The 14,169-nt window shown below is 41.2% G+C and overlaps 1 long non-coding RNA gene across 1 annotated transcript in view; it reads left to right on the top strand.

Annotated features, from left to right (window-relative positions):
• The window catches only part of LOC308247873, an 84,628-nt gene extending 70,459 nt beyond the window's left edge, over positions 1–14,169 (top strand). Inside the window, exon 3 of the long non-coding RNA XR_013960578.1 lies at positions 12,753–14,169. This is a non-coding gene — a long non-coding RNA (uncharacterized lncRNA). The remainder of the gene's footprint in view (positions 1–12,752) is intronic.

The raw sequence follows: 14,169 nt of genomic DNA, 5'->3' as shown, positions 1-14,169 counted from the left end.
TTAGTTAAAGAAGTGGTGGAACAATCTTCTGGGAAGACAGGAGCCGCTCATGCCAGTGCTTGGGGGCATGAAAGGCTAATCACAAAATAAATATATCTGCAGCATTCAAGAGAATATGCAACTGGAAGCCACAGTTCTGTATTAGGGAGAAAATGATTTTGTTATGCTATTAAATTAATTTGCAGTGGATGCGTAAGAAATTTAAGAGGGGAGTTAGCTTCGAATTTTAATAAAAGAGTTTGTCAATGGAAGAGAATCTTTAATTTTGGGTATGCAGGAAAAGGGAGAGGTTATTTGTTTTGGTGCTTGCTTTTTCCTATGGCACTTTCCTATTTCAAGAAGCTGATAGTAGTCAGGGTTTTGTAGCTTATTTCTGAAAGGCTGTTACTCTCAATTCTAGAAATTTCTGATTACTAGCACCATTTTATTTCATATCCAGAAACTGTAAAACTATGTATATATTCTGTTTGGTTGTTCTTCTGGCCACTACATTATAGTAAAAAAGTTAGTATGGTTTCAGTTATATTGTCAGAAGTAAGTGTCCTCAGAGGGTACAAATGAGAATTATTTTGAGATCAAGACTCACAACAAAGCAAGTTATCTATATAATTATGGCATATGCATTTTAAGGACCAATAAAATATTTGAGAACTGACAAATAATTTAGTGTCTTCAAAATAAAAAAAGAAAATGGGAGAGTGGAAAGTAAGGTATATCTAATTAAGTTCTAATTAAATTTTACCTCAACTCAACTCCTTTCTAGCTATATCAAACATATTTAATATGAGGTATAGATGCATTTTATGTTTGATGTGATTTAGAATAAGGCCTCCCAGAATAAAAATGTTCAGAGCCTTCAGGACCTTCCAACATCTCTGCTCACCCTGTGTATTGCATTGATATTATTTTATATTCCTACTAGTGACCTGGTGCACGAAATTTGTGCACATTAAAAGGGGATTAGTTAGAGGAAATAATTTAATATTGCTATTTGCCCTTTCTCTATAATAGAAGTGTCAGGGATGAAAGAAAATTAGTAAAATGTATATGAAAACCTTCCTCCTGTCAGAGTCTGGGGCTCAACACGGGACCCAGAGTCAAGTCACGTGTCCACCCACATGCACCTCAAAATCGCATGAGACCTAGACCCAGCCACACCCCCCGCATTGGGCTAGATCAAGACCCGGCCCACCCTGCCAGGCAAGGGGCGTAGCCTCAGGTCCCCTGGCCCAGTGCCAGGACCGGGGGCATGGCCTGAGGTCCCCGACCCCAGACCTGGGCGGGGGGCGTGCCTTGAGGTACTCCGTCAAGCCCCGCCAGGTGGGGGAGTGCAGCCTCAGGTCCCCGGCCCAGCACTGGGGGGAGGGTACAGCCTCAGGTCTCCCATCAAGCCCCGCTGGGGGGGGGGCGCGGCCTGAGTTCCCCCAACCCAGCACAGGGGGTGCACCTTAAGGTCCCCTGTCAAGCCCCTCTGGGTGGGGGGCATGGCCTGAGGTCCCCTGTCAAGCCCAGCCAGGCAGGGGGGCGCAGCCTCAGGTCCCCTGGCCCAGCACCAGGAAGGGAAGCGCACCTTGAGGTCCCCTGTCAAGCCCTGCTGGGTGGGGGGCGCAGCCTGAGGTCCCCTGTCAAGCCCTGCTGGGTGGGGGGCGTGGCCTGAGATCCTCTGTCAAGCCCTGACGGGTGGGGGACACAGCCTGAGGTCCTCTGTCAAGCCCCACAGGGGTCGGGGGAGCATAGCCTCAGGTCCCTGCTGATTTCTCATTAAGGCTCTTATGGGAACTTGGCCTCAGCTGTGGGTGCAGCCATCTTTGTAATGGAATGATGGTCAATTAGCATATTCCCTCTTTATTAGATAGGATATTGCAACAAGAATATTTGATTGCAAGAATCTATAGCACCTGTTTCCAGGAAGATAGCAAGAAGGTGAAGTTTTATGAAACACAGTTCTCAACGCCTGCTCCTAACCCCATTCCATTTTTGTTACTGGGGTCAGTTCCCCATGACAGGGCTAAGCTCAGGAAACATGTAAATGAGCTCTATGTAAGTTTGCAGGTAAATTTAAAATTCTCAGATAGTAAGGTGGCAACCATGTTGTTGCCACCTTACTATATGTCACCAGATGCTCCTTTTATGTTAGTTATCTAATACTTGGAAATCATTTTTACCAAGAAACACGTTACAAATGATGGGTAGTTTTTTGAGATTAGTCCACAAAAGTCTCAGCTATACGTTATATACCTGGTTTACTTTAACCACAATTTCAACATTGTTTAAAATATAGTTTCTCCCCCAAATAGTTAAAAAGCAGAGACTCAAACATCTAATTTTACACGAACATTCATAGCAGCATTATCACAATAGTCGAAAGGTGAAAACAGCCCAAATGTCCATCAACAGGTGAATGGACAGACGAAATGTAGTGTACACATTCAATGGGATATTTTTCAGCCTTATAAAGAACTGAAATGCTGATGCATGCTACAGCATGAATGAACTTTGAAATTATTATGGTAAGTAAAATAAGCCAGATTCAAAATGATGAATACTGTATGGTTCCACTTATATCAGGTATGCAGAATGGACAAATTCACAGAGACAAAGTAGAAAGAGAGCCTGGGAGAAGGAGCAGAGGGGATTATTGTTTAGAGGGTACAGAGTTTCTGTTTGGGATGGTGAAAAAGTTCTGAAAAAGCATAGTGGTGATGGTTGCACATTATGTATGTACTTAACTTCACTGAGTTATACACCTAAAGATGGCTACAATGGTAAATTTTATATTATGTGTATTTTGTTACAATAAAAAATACAGTTTCTACAAACTGAGTTCATTCTTGAGCTCCATCTCAAATCAGGAGCCTTGCTTCTCAAATGCAGGACAGGGAAAGAGCAGAGATGGGCCCAGCAACTGGGGTGACAGTAGGGTTTGCTGTAAAATAGAAATTTTTCATATTTTCCTAATTCTGTATGTTTGATAAAATGTAATAATGGGCCACAACAGAACTAGAGTCCATACTTTATAAGAATGGCATTCGTGGGGAGAGGGTGCAAAGGGGAGAATAAAGACACATATGTAATACCTTAATCAATAAAGGAAATGGAAAAAAAAAATGGCATTCACAGTCATGCCCCGGCCCAGCCCTCCAGTCGCCTTTCCCATCGCCCTCTGCTTCAATCCTGGCATCACTAACGCTGCAGGAAGAGGCACTGATCCCACCTGGTGATGTGGGACGAGTAGGAAGAATGGAGCAGCAGGAAAGCAAGGCCCTGACTGGGATCACATGTAAGCCATGCCTTTGTAGTCCCGACTATCCTTTCTGTTGTTGTTTCTTTAGAGAAGAAAATTCATTATCTTCGGTAACTTTTAGAAACACAGTTTTTAAAAATTTGTATCAGATATTTTTAGACCTGAAAAGGACTTTAAAGATTGCCTCATCTAGTCTGCTCATTTTAAAGAGAAGGAATCTGAACTTACGATGAACAGATATTGTGATTTTGTATATGTATGAGTATATGTATATGTAGGGACCAATAAAACAAAAAGTAAAACTAATCAATACTTATGTGAAAATTCTGCTTAAGATGATCTTAAATAAAAATGTGTGCATTTATTGGCTCTTATAGGCCTAATACTATTCAAAATGTGGTAAAAAAATGTAAAAAGAAAACTAAGACCTGATCCTTATCCTAAGAAAAGATGAAGATTAGTTAGGGAGATAAGATTAAGGCATATGAAATATTTAGAGTGTAATCAAGAACTACAGTTGTTTGGGATTGCATATATGAGTTTAGGGAAGGAGGAGATTAATGTGACCTAGAGGCCCTATTCGGTAAACATTTTTAAAAATTTTTATGAGAACATAAATGATGCCATTAATCAAATTATCAGCTGGCATGAAGCTGAGCAGAGTAGAATTCAAAATGAATTCAAAACAATGGAGTGAATCTAACAAAGTGAATTTAAATAGTAGCTTAATAAAAAGTTAATTATAACTAATATTTATTGAGAATTTACTATGAAACAGGCACTATTTAGTGCTTTACCTTCATTATGTCATTTGATCTTCATGTTATGCCACAGAGCTTATTTTAATTATCACTTTAAGGTTAACGTTCCCAGGGTCAAACAATCCTACGTGATGCCTCCATGCTTCAAATTCAGATCTAAACTCTTACCTACTACTAAATCACATTGCCTCATAGCTTTACAAAAATAAGCATAAACTTCTATATATAGTTAGTATGAAGTGCCTCACTAGTTTGGGATAAAAATAAGATCATTTATCCTTATAATAAGCAAATTATATATTTAAGACCCCACCAAATCAATTAACAAGATGTCCAGTCTCTGCTTTGGAGTTTCCCCTTTAGTTGCCCAGAGTCTAACGCTTACAAAAGAGGCTCCGATTCCAATGGCAAGAGAAGGAGACGACGAGAGACTCTCCTCGGGATTTTAAAGGTTCCAGTTCGCAGCAGTCGTTGCTGTTCTTGCAGTCTTACCTGTGGCTGAAAACTGACCCTGTGCGGTTTGATGCAGCTCTCCTATCTGAAGCAGAAATGGCACTTTTACTGGTGTAGAACCCTGCACAGGCCGCAGCCATCCTCTTTACAGGGAATGAGCCCATGCTCTCTAGCTGCGTGCTGGACCAAGATCATACTTGCACTGCTAAGTTGGTTTACATTCAACTGCTTAGTTATTGTCCCAAACCCACCTTCAACAGGAGTCAGGTTGAATACATAGTCTCAGCCATGTACTGTGTCTGAACTGGCCCTTGCTCTACAAGCACTTTTGTTCTGGTACTGAGCCTGGGGTCACCAGCCCAGACGTGTCCTTCCCTCATGGGCCCGTTCTCACCACTGGACCTCAGTCAAGAACATCTCAACCCATGAAATGTAAAATAATGTTCATCTCCAAAAAGTGGCCTTGATGCCATTCTTTCAGACACTGTGAGTCTCACGCATATTTACTTAACTCCTGTATACCAATGAGTCCTCTCTATGACTCCCAAGTGTATATTTTGACCCAGAACATCTTCCAGGAGCTTCAAGTTTGCATGTTCACTTGCCTACTCAGCATTTTTAACTGGACACCTATTAGGTATTTAAGTGTAGTAGATTCCAAATAGAACATTTGGTTCTCCATTTCTAAACCAGTTTATCCAACAGGATTGCTATATTAGTACCTCCAAATATTCAGATACATAAGCCAAAAAGCCAAGAGTCAGACTGGATCCCTCTCTTTCCCTCCTCTTCCACAGCTAATACATTAGCACATCCTGTTGACTCAATCTTTGTAATACATTCTGAGTGCCACCATATCCCTCTTCTCCCTGCAGTCACGGTAGGCCAGGCTTCCATCAGTTCTTGCTTGGACTGGTATTTCTGCTTCTATTTTCCGTTCCCTAACCACACAATCCATTCTTCCCACAGCAGAGTGGTCTTTCAATAATGTACTGAAATCCTTTATCTCTCCTCTGTTTAAAATCTTTCCATAGTTTCTCAGAATAAAATCCAAACTTTTCCCTTCATCTTACACAAATTCTTTCACTCTAACTCCAATCATACTTGCACCTCTGTTTTTAGGCACACCCAGGAACTAGGGCTTTTGCATTTGCCATCCACACTCCAGACTTTGTGATTACTTGGTTCCCTCTCCTCTTTTAGCTTAAATTTCACCCCTTCAGAGAGGTCTTTCTTAATCAACCTAACAAAAGTAGTTCCTACCTGGATACTTTCCATCTCATCACACTTTCTTTCATTTCTTATTACACTCTTTATCTTTTTTTTAAGCTTGTTTACTTCTTTGTCAGTTGTCTTTCCCCAGTTGAGTTTTATGAAGGTAAGGACTGGTTTGCCTTTAACTGTCTTTGTCTCCAGTGCTAAGTTTCTAGAATGTAGTAGGTACCCCATACATGAGTTGATAGTTCACTAAGTGAATAATTGTAAGATGGCTTTTGCATTCCAGAAGCAATGCCTGTAGTGTTTTTATTTTACTTTTTATTTTTTTAAACAGCTTAATTAAGTGATTGTCAATCCTGTTTGCATGTTAGACTCACTTGGGGAACTTTTAAAAAGTAATAGCACTAGAGTCTCACACTACCTCCATTAAATAAGAATCTCTGGAGATGGTACCATTAGTATCATCTAAAGCTCCTTTAGTTGATTCTAATATACAACTAGCATGAGAAAACCATGGGTAACTACCATTCCCTTTTCCTTAAACTCCAGATCAGCTCCTTTGTTATTTCATTACTATCTTTTAGTATGATTCAATTTCAAATGATTTCTCCAAGAAATGTTTCTGGAGAGACCAGGGACCTTTGGTGACTCTTAACAAATACTACACTTCAAATTTGGAATTTATCTTTGGATCACAAAACTTGTTCCCTGATCACATGGATATTTTTGTCCACTTGGTGGTGGGCTTCATTGGGGTTCCTGGATTACAGACATTCTCTGGAAATAGTCTGTGTGGATATGTCATCCCGCAGAGCCTATGAAGCACAATAGTACGTATTCAGATTTCATTCAACAGCTTTTGCTATTTGTTACATTTTTCCTTTCCTTGTGTTCTGAGAGATAGTCTCCCAGATATGTGTTTGGCGTACTTCCCACTGAAATGAAGTAGCTATCATTTGGTTAAATGTTCTTTATTAGAAATGCTTTCCCCACTATTCTACCTAAAATGACATTCAAACCACTGTCATCACTCACTACTAACTTCTCACTAATTAACAAGTATAGTTATTTGTTTATGATGTGGTTTTTTATTGTGTGTGTGTTGTTTTTTTTGTAAAAGCTCTTCTTTGCTGTGTCTGTAGCAGTGTTCAATAAATATTTGTTGAAAATATAAAGGAACAAATTAACAATGTTCTAAAAAGTGATTCCAATATTGATCGTATTTCCTCCCTTTTTTCTTTTTTTTATTCTCATGGAATTTTGCTACATCAGGAAGCACCATTTAGAAAAAAAGAAATATTGGTGGCATCAGGAACCACTTTATCCAGGCTTTAGCACACTTATTTTTCCCAATAGTAGTGAGCATTCATGTGATTCATTTATCTCAGATAATAACTAATAACCTAAAATTCCTAAAAATATTCCATGTTTATAGCAACAACAAAAAAGTCCTTTGACATGAAATATCATTAATGACCATCAGGAATGTCTGGTAATTGCTGAAGGCAAAACTTTATGTGCCTAATAGCATTAGGACAAAGGTCTCAACTTCTGGGTGGTTATTTATTTATTTATTTATTTTAAGAAACAGGCTGTTTTCCTGAATTGTAAACTCAAATCATTTTAACTTGCACAAAGGAAGTTTGTTCTTAAAGTAGCTCCTGCCCCTGTTTTTTGTTGTTTTTGTGTTTAGTTTTTTAAAAGCTTTTCTGCTCACCATTCTGTCAAGAAAATTGCAGAAAACCTAATGATACCCCAATGTTGTACTCAGGGAAAGGAAAAGGGGAGAGCCTTTTAAGAACCAAATCCTGGAGGGAACATTCAGAAATGAACATCTTTACAGTCTTAGAGGAGCCTGTAGGGAGCGGCTATAGGGTTAAGCCTCGGACTGACCTGTTGGCAAAGCCACAAACAAATCCCAGCTTAGAGGGCACAGCCCTCTTAGCATAATTAAGCTTGACCTTATGAAGCCTCCTAGATCCTTCCTGGGTAGCTAATGGGCTGTGGGAAGTGCAGCAAGTGCTGCCAAAACAAGTGAAACTCACAAGAACATTGTAACTATGGTAACCACTACCTTGTTTACCTCTGGCTATAAAATAAAGGCTCAGCTTGCCCTCTGGATCTTTTTCTGTGGCCTTAGCCAGGCACAGGAGATCCAAGCTTATTCTCTTTGTCTGTCTTTTCTTCAATCCTTCGCCGTCCCCACCCAGGCTCACGGAACCCTTGGCTGTGCTGGCACGGCACAGGAGCCAGACTTAATTAATTGTTAGAGCCATTTTTTTAAAAAAAAAAGTTGCCATGGCTCCCTATTTCCCTTCTATGGGTGCATACATCTCATGCTGTAAGGACTGCATGTGGCGAAAGGAGGCTGGCTCCTGGCCTAGGACATTGCCTCACCAAGAGTAAAGAAGCATCAAAATGCCTTTACCTTGTCCTAAACCAGCCGTGGGCAAACTACGGCCCGCGGGTCGGATACGGCTGATCTATCCGGTTCTCTTGCTCTCCCCTCCGCTCCTTTACTTTGAATTTATATTAGTTCACACAAACACTCCATCCATGCTTTTGTTCCGGCCCTCCGGTCCAGTTTAAGAACCCATTGTGGCCCTCGAGTCAAAAAGTTTGCCCACCCCTGTTAAACCCACAATGCAAGAAGTTTAGTGGAGGGATGGTCACAGCAAGATAGTAGGCAGTAAGTTCAGGCTGCCTTTGGTAATGAGTACATGCAAGTTCACATGGATGGCCTGTTTCTTGCATCCAGGAAAAATTGCAGAGCAGTTCTATGACTTCTGTTAGTTTATAAAATATGCTACTTCAAAGTGCTACCCATAAGCCTAACAAAGTGCTACCTATGTGCCTTCCTAAGTGCACACACTTTAATCAAAGTTTAGGGTTTTTTAATATTGATGAATGAGATCTTACTTTTTAAATATATTATTGGATCATGGTTCCTGAAGGTGATTAAAATGTGTGTGTGTTTTCTCTGTGGTTTTTAGAGTTTGCCTTTTTAAAGATTTGAAGAGAATATGTAAATTCTAAGGCATTCAGTTTTTCTAATTTATATGCTAACTAGAGGCCTGGTGCATGCAAATTCATGCACTTGAGGGGGGTCCCTCAGCCTGGCCTGCCCTCTCTCACAGTCTGGGAGCCCTCAGGAGTGGGAGGCGACAGCCAATAAGGAGGGAATATGCTAATTGACTGCCACACCCTCAAAGATGGCAGCACCCACAGTCGCAGGGATTGGGCCTAAACCGGCAGTTGGACCTCCCTCTCACAATCTGGGACTGCTGACTCCTAACCACTCGCCTGCCTGCCTGCCTGATTGCCCCTAACCACTCTGCCTGCCAGCCTGATAGCCCCCTAACTGCTCCTCTGTTGGCCTGATTGATGCCTAACTACTCCCCTGCTGGCATGATCCCCCCCAACTGCCCTACCCTGCTGGCCCAATCGCCTCCAACTGCCTTCCCCTGTGGGGCTGAGGGGCCTGGGGGACTGAGGCTGCATGAGGTGTGCGGCGCCTGCTTCCCCCCAGTGGGGCTGAGGGGACTGGGGGACTCTGGCTGGATGAGGCAGGTAATAACATCTCCCACCTTTTGAATAGCCTTAGCGTACTGCACTATCCCTTGTGCTTTGCTTCAATTCTACCCTTCCCTTTGTAATTGCTCTCTGTTTTACCTGTTCCTCAGAGTACTCAATATGAGTTGCTATCAACCTACTGCTGAGACTCTGATTGGTCACCTTGCCAAGCAGGAAGGCAATCAAAAGTCTAAACCTCTGATGGTGAAGTGACATGTGCCTCCCTCATTGTTGAGTCTGGGACTAGTTCTTTTATATAAGTTACCTAAACAGTTTCAGCAAAAGTGAGACTCTGCCATTGAAGAGTTACAATCTTCTTGGCTATTTGATAAAACCCCCCCTATTGCTAACATGGAAGGTGAGGATAAAACAGTCAACCACTGACAGGGACTAAGGTATTAAAAAAAAAGTCTTGGAATGATAGCAGCTATTGTAAGTCTGAGTCATGTGATAAGTGGGTATGTGACACATCAGGATAATTTCTTAGTTTGGGAAATGGTGCTATTATCTGATTATGGAATTTCCCTTACTAGGCAAAGGAGTGGTGGTGACTGTGGATATGCCATTCTGGGATTTCAAAAGGCAAAATGCCAGTGGCGCGCGCATGCACGCTTGTGTGTGTGTGTGTGTGTGTGTGTGTGTGTGTGTGTGTGTATTCACTGTAATAGTGTATGACAGCTGTAACAGAGACTAGGTAAGCATCATCAAGACAGAGATGTTAAACTAAGATTCCTGGCAATAGAGGAAGAAGGCCTTCATGTTTGGGATAAAACCACAGGAGTAATATAGATGGAAGAGTTCGAGTACTTTTGCAATATTGCCTTAGGGTAAAAAATATTTAGATGAAATATCCAGGACCATGGGTCTACCATTCCCTCTATTAGAAAGAGGAAACTAAAATACAGACAAAGAAGGATGAAAAAAGTAGAGTTTTTTGCTCACTCCGGTCATATGTCAAAACCAAGAGCTTGAAACTAGGCAACCCTGTGTATTGAATAACCTGAACTCCTTAGGAAATTTGGGATTTGCATTTCAAACTGTGACCCTTGAGAAAAAAAGCACCTACTAAGAAGGGCGCAAATTTTTAAAAAATAGAGCCTAGCAGCCATTTTTTGCACAGGAACCTCTCACGCAAACTGTGCTTCAGGAGAAGCATGTGCTGAATTGACTGCCTTTGCACTGAACTACCTGCCTGCACTGTGTTTCAGCCAGCTGAGCCTGCCCTTATAAAGGAGTTCCTGGAATCCTATTTCAACCAATAGGACTGAGGTTTCCCCATCCTAATGGAGCTGTACAGCTCCAGCCAATCAGAGTGGATCTATTTTGATCAATCAGGACAGTGCCTTTTGGACCAATCAAACTGCAAAGATTTGGAGTCCTTATTTGCATGAGGACAGGCCAATCAGGGACAAGGGGCAGACACTCCTGTCTATATAAGTCAGCTAGCTCCCCTCTGGCTCAGGGAGCATACTTTGCCTTTCTATTGAAGACTGCCTCTCCCTAGCTGAGGAAGATGACATGACAGTGCAGAGCTGTCTAGTTAGAGCAGAGAGGGGCCTGCCCCCAGGGTTTCCTCATAGCTGTGCTGTTTTCACAGCCATGTTGTATCACAATTGAGCTGTTTTGCACTGAATTAAGCTTCCTTCTTCACTACACCAAATTGTAGTGTAGTGTTTGTGTTGAATTGGCACCAATGAACATCAGCTGACAAAACTTTGCTGAACCAAGTAAGCTGAAAAAAGTTACTCCAACTTAAAGTACACAGGTTATTTATTTATTTTTTTTTTCAGAATGAGACCAACACTGGGAGTTAGAGTCAATGGAGATAATTTTAGAAAAGCCCAATAATTAGAAAAAACCCCGTTATTTAAAGTTTTGGACTTTAATATAACTGTTGAAGATGAAAATAGAAAATGAAATTCTGTTGTCATAGCACTTGTAAGGTCATCATTTTTTAAACTGTGTGTAAACCACATGGGACAGCTGAAGTGGATGATGTCATCCTTGGATGCCTATGATCTTGACCTAAAGCATTCCCAGGACTGATCAGGGGATCAATAGTTGCCAAGAATTACTCAAACAAAATTGCGGTAATTGTTAGCACAATTTTCTTGGTTTACTTTGACTATGTTGGGAAGGTCATTAATAAGACATGATCACTTGTTTTACCCATGAGCTGAACCCCGGCTATTGAAGGCTCCACACTCCGCCCCTGTGCTTGGAATATGCCCTCAGCTTGCCTTTGCTGAGCTAGAAGCTGCCCAAGAACACAGCCTTCCGATAGTATTGTGGTCTTGAGATCATCTGGCTGGGTACCTGATAGAACTCTGTTAAGGCTTCTATACAAACTTTTAAGATTTGGCTTTTGGGTGAGAAAATTACTGATCCTTCTTCTTCTGCCTAAGACAAGACTCTTCAGTAAATTCCTTTATTTATTAAACCTGCCACCTACCAATATGGAGTAGTCTGGTTTTTTTCTTGGGTCTTTCCCTACCTTCAGCAGATGGGGCAGTTCAAGATGACGTAAGGGAAACTCCCAGTCAGATTTGCTAACCAACAGACTAATTCCTACAGCGCAATTTGTCCACACTAGACTGACCTGGTATGTCTGCTGCTGATTCAAGTGTCACCTTGTCATATTCTAGCTTGTGGGATTCTTTTCAGTGTTAAAGGTGTAGGCAGCAGGCTATTTTTAAATTCTTAGTATATGGCAAACCTTAAACATAAGATACATTTCAAATGATGTAAAAGAAATTATGATACCTAACAACGGTTTCAAATGTAATAAGTATATTCTGCTGACCAAATAAAACTTATACCAAATTGGTAAAGACATAGACATGTCTTAAAATTTGGCATTCTTGCCCTAACTGGTTTGGCTCAGTGGATAGAGCGTCAGCCTGCGGACTAAAGGGTCCCAGGTTCGATTCTGGTCAAGGGCATGTACCTTGGTTGGGAGCACATCCCCAGTAGGGGGCGTGCAGGAGGCAGCTGATTGATGTTTCTCTCTCATCAATGTTTCTAATTCTCTAGCCCTCCTCTCCCTTCCTCTCTGTAAAAAATCAATAAAATGAATTTTTAAAAAAATTGGCATTCTTTCTGGAGACAAAGAAGCATAAGGGCTAAAAAATTCTTAACACATTTTTTCTCTTTTAAACAGAAGTTAGAAATACATTTTTAAAATTAAGGTGATAGGTGTGATTTCAATACCTTATTAATTTGTACATTTCTCCCAGTATTTCAATTATACAATGATGATATGGATATAATTGGTATAATTATGTGTTTCTATATTTTAATTTACTTCATCCTCAGCAGACTTTATTACATATATCTGCAGAACAGACATCATCACTTTTAAATGTTTGAACAAAGAAATGCACAGGAGAAACACTTTTGATTGTTTTGTACATTTTTATTCAAGTAGAATTATAGATTTTTAACTTATCTTCCTGAGTTACATATGTTAATATTCAATGTTTCACACATTTCTGTCATTTCAGAAAATAACTAATACATGAAAGAACTCCCTATGTACACTTCTGAAAAAGTACAAGTTTCTAGTCTTAAAAATTATCTGCCAGTAAAGAACACTTAGAACTCAACAACAAAAAGACAACAATAGGAGAGGAAAAATGGCGGTGGAATAGACAGACGTGTTCCGAGCCTTGTCCCGGAGCAGAAAGAAAGAACAGCTGAGGGTCGCACTAGGAGTGTTTGTTGGCAAGTTGGGGGACAGCTGAACTCCAGAAGAAGGTGGGAGACTGCTAGACGGGGTTCCCCTGACCTGGCAGCTCCCACTGCGGCTGGGTCCCCTCCCAGAGCTGCGGGCTTGGACGCGGAGTCGCCGCCATCTGGAACCGGAAAGTGGAGCTTATCGGAAGCCTGAGAATCCACAACTGTGGCACCCACGGAACAGCTGCGAGCCCCAGAACAACGCTCTTCAATTGGCGCAAACACACGGGTTCAGAGGAGCTCTACACTCCACCACGGAAAGGAGAGAGAGAACTACATAACCAGACACCCAGAGAAGAGAGACCATGGGGAGACAAAGAAGCAGCCCGCATATGAAAGAAAAGCAGGCATCACCAGAAAAGGAAGTAAACGAAATGGAGGCAAGCAACCTTCCAGAAAAAGAATTCAGAGAAATGGTCATAAGGTGGCTGAAAAGAATGGAAGACAAATTCGACAATATGAGCAAGAACCAAGAGGAAATGAAGAAGAACCAAGAAGAAATGAAAAATGACATCGCTGCTGTAAAGAACTCAATAGAAAGCATCAAGAGTAGACTAGAAGAAGCAGAGGACCGCATCAGTGAGCTAGAAGACAAGATGGGAAAAAATACCCAAGTAGAGCAACTTCTAGAAAAAAAAATTAAAAGGCAGGAGGAGAGCCTAAGGGAACTTTGAGACAACACGAAACAAAACAACATCTGCATAATAGGGGTTCCAGAAGGAAAGGAAGCTGAGCAAGGAATAGAAAACCTCTTTGAAGAAATAATGACAGAAAATTTCCCTGATATAGAGAAGAAAAAACCCACACAAATCCAAGAAGCTCACAGAGTCCCAAACAAAATGAACCCCAAAAGACCGACGCCAAGGCACATTATAATTAAATTGGCAAACACCAACGACAAAGTAAGAATCTTAAAAGCGGCAAGAGAGAGACAGAAAGTTACATACAAAGGAACCCCTATCAGACTAGCAACTGATTTCTCAACAGAAACTCATCAGGCCAGAAGGGAATGGAATGAAATATACAAAGTCATGCAAAGGAAGGGTCTGAATCCAAGAATACTGTACCCAGCAAGGCTATCAATCAAAATTGAAGGTGAAATCAAGAGCTTCACAGACAAAAAAGGACTAAGGGAATTTATTACCACCAAACCAGCAATGCAAGAAATGCTAAAGGGTCTGCTGT

Source organism: Plecotus auritus (assembly GCF_963455305.1).
Source record: "Plecotus auritus genome assembly, chromosome: 5".
NCBI classification, from domain to species: Eukaryota; Metazoa; Chordata; class Mammalia; order Chiroptera; family Vespertilionidae; genus Plecotus; species Plecotus auritus.
The sequence above is the reverse complement of the archived record's forward strand: the minus strand, read 5'-3'. Positions and strand labels throughout refer to the sequence as shown.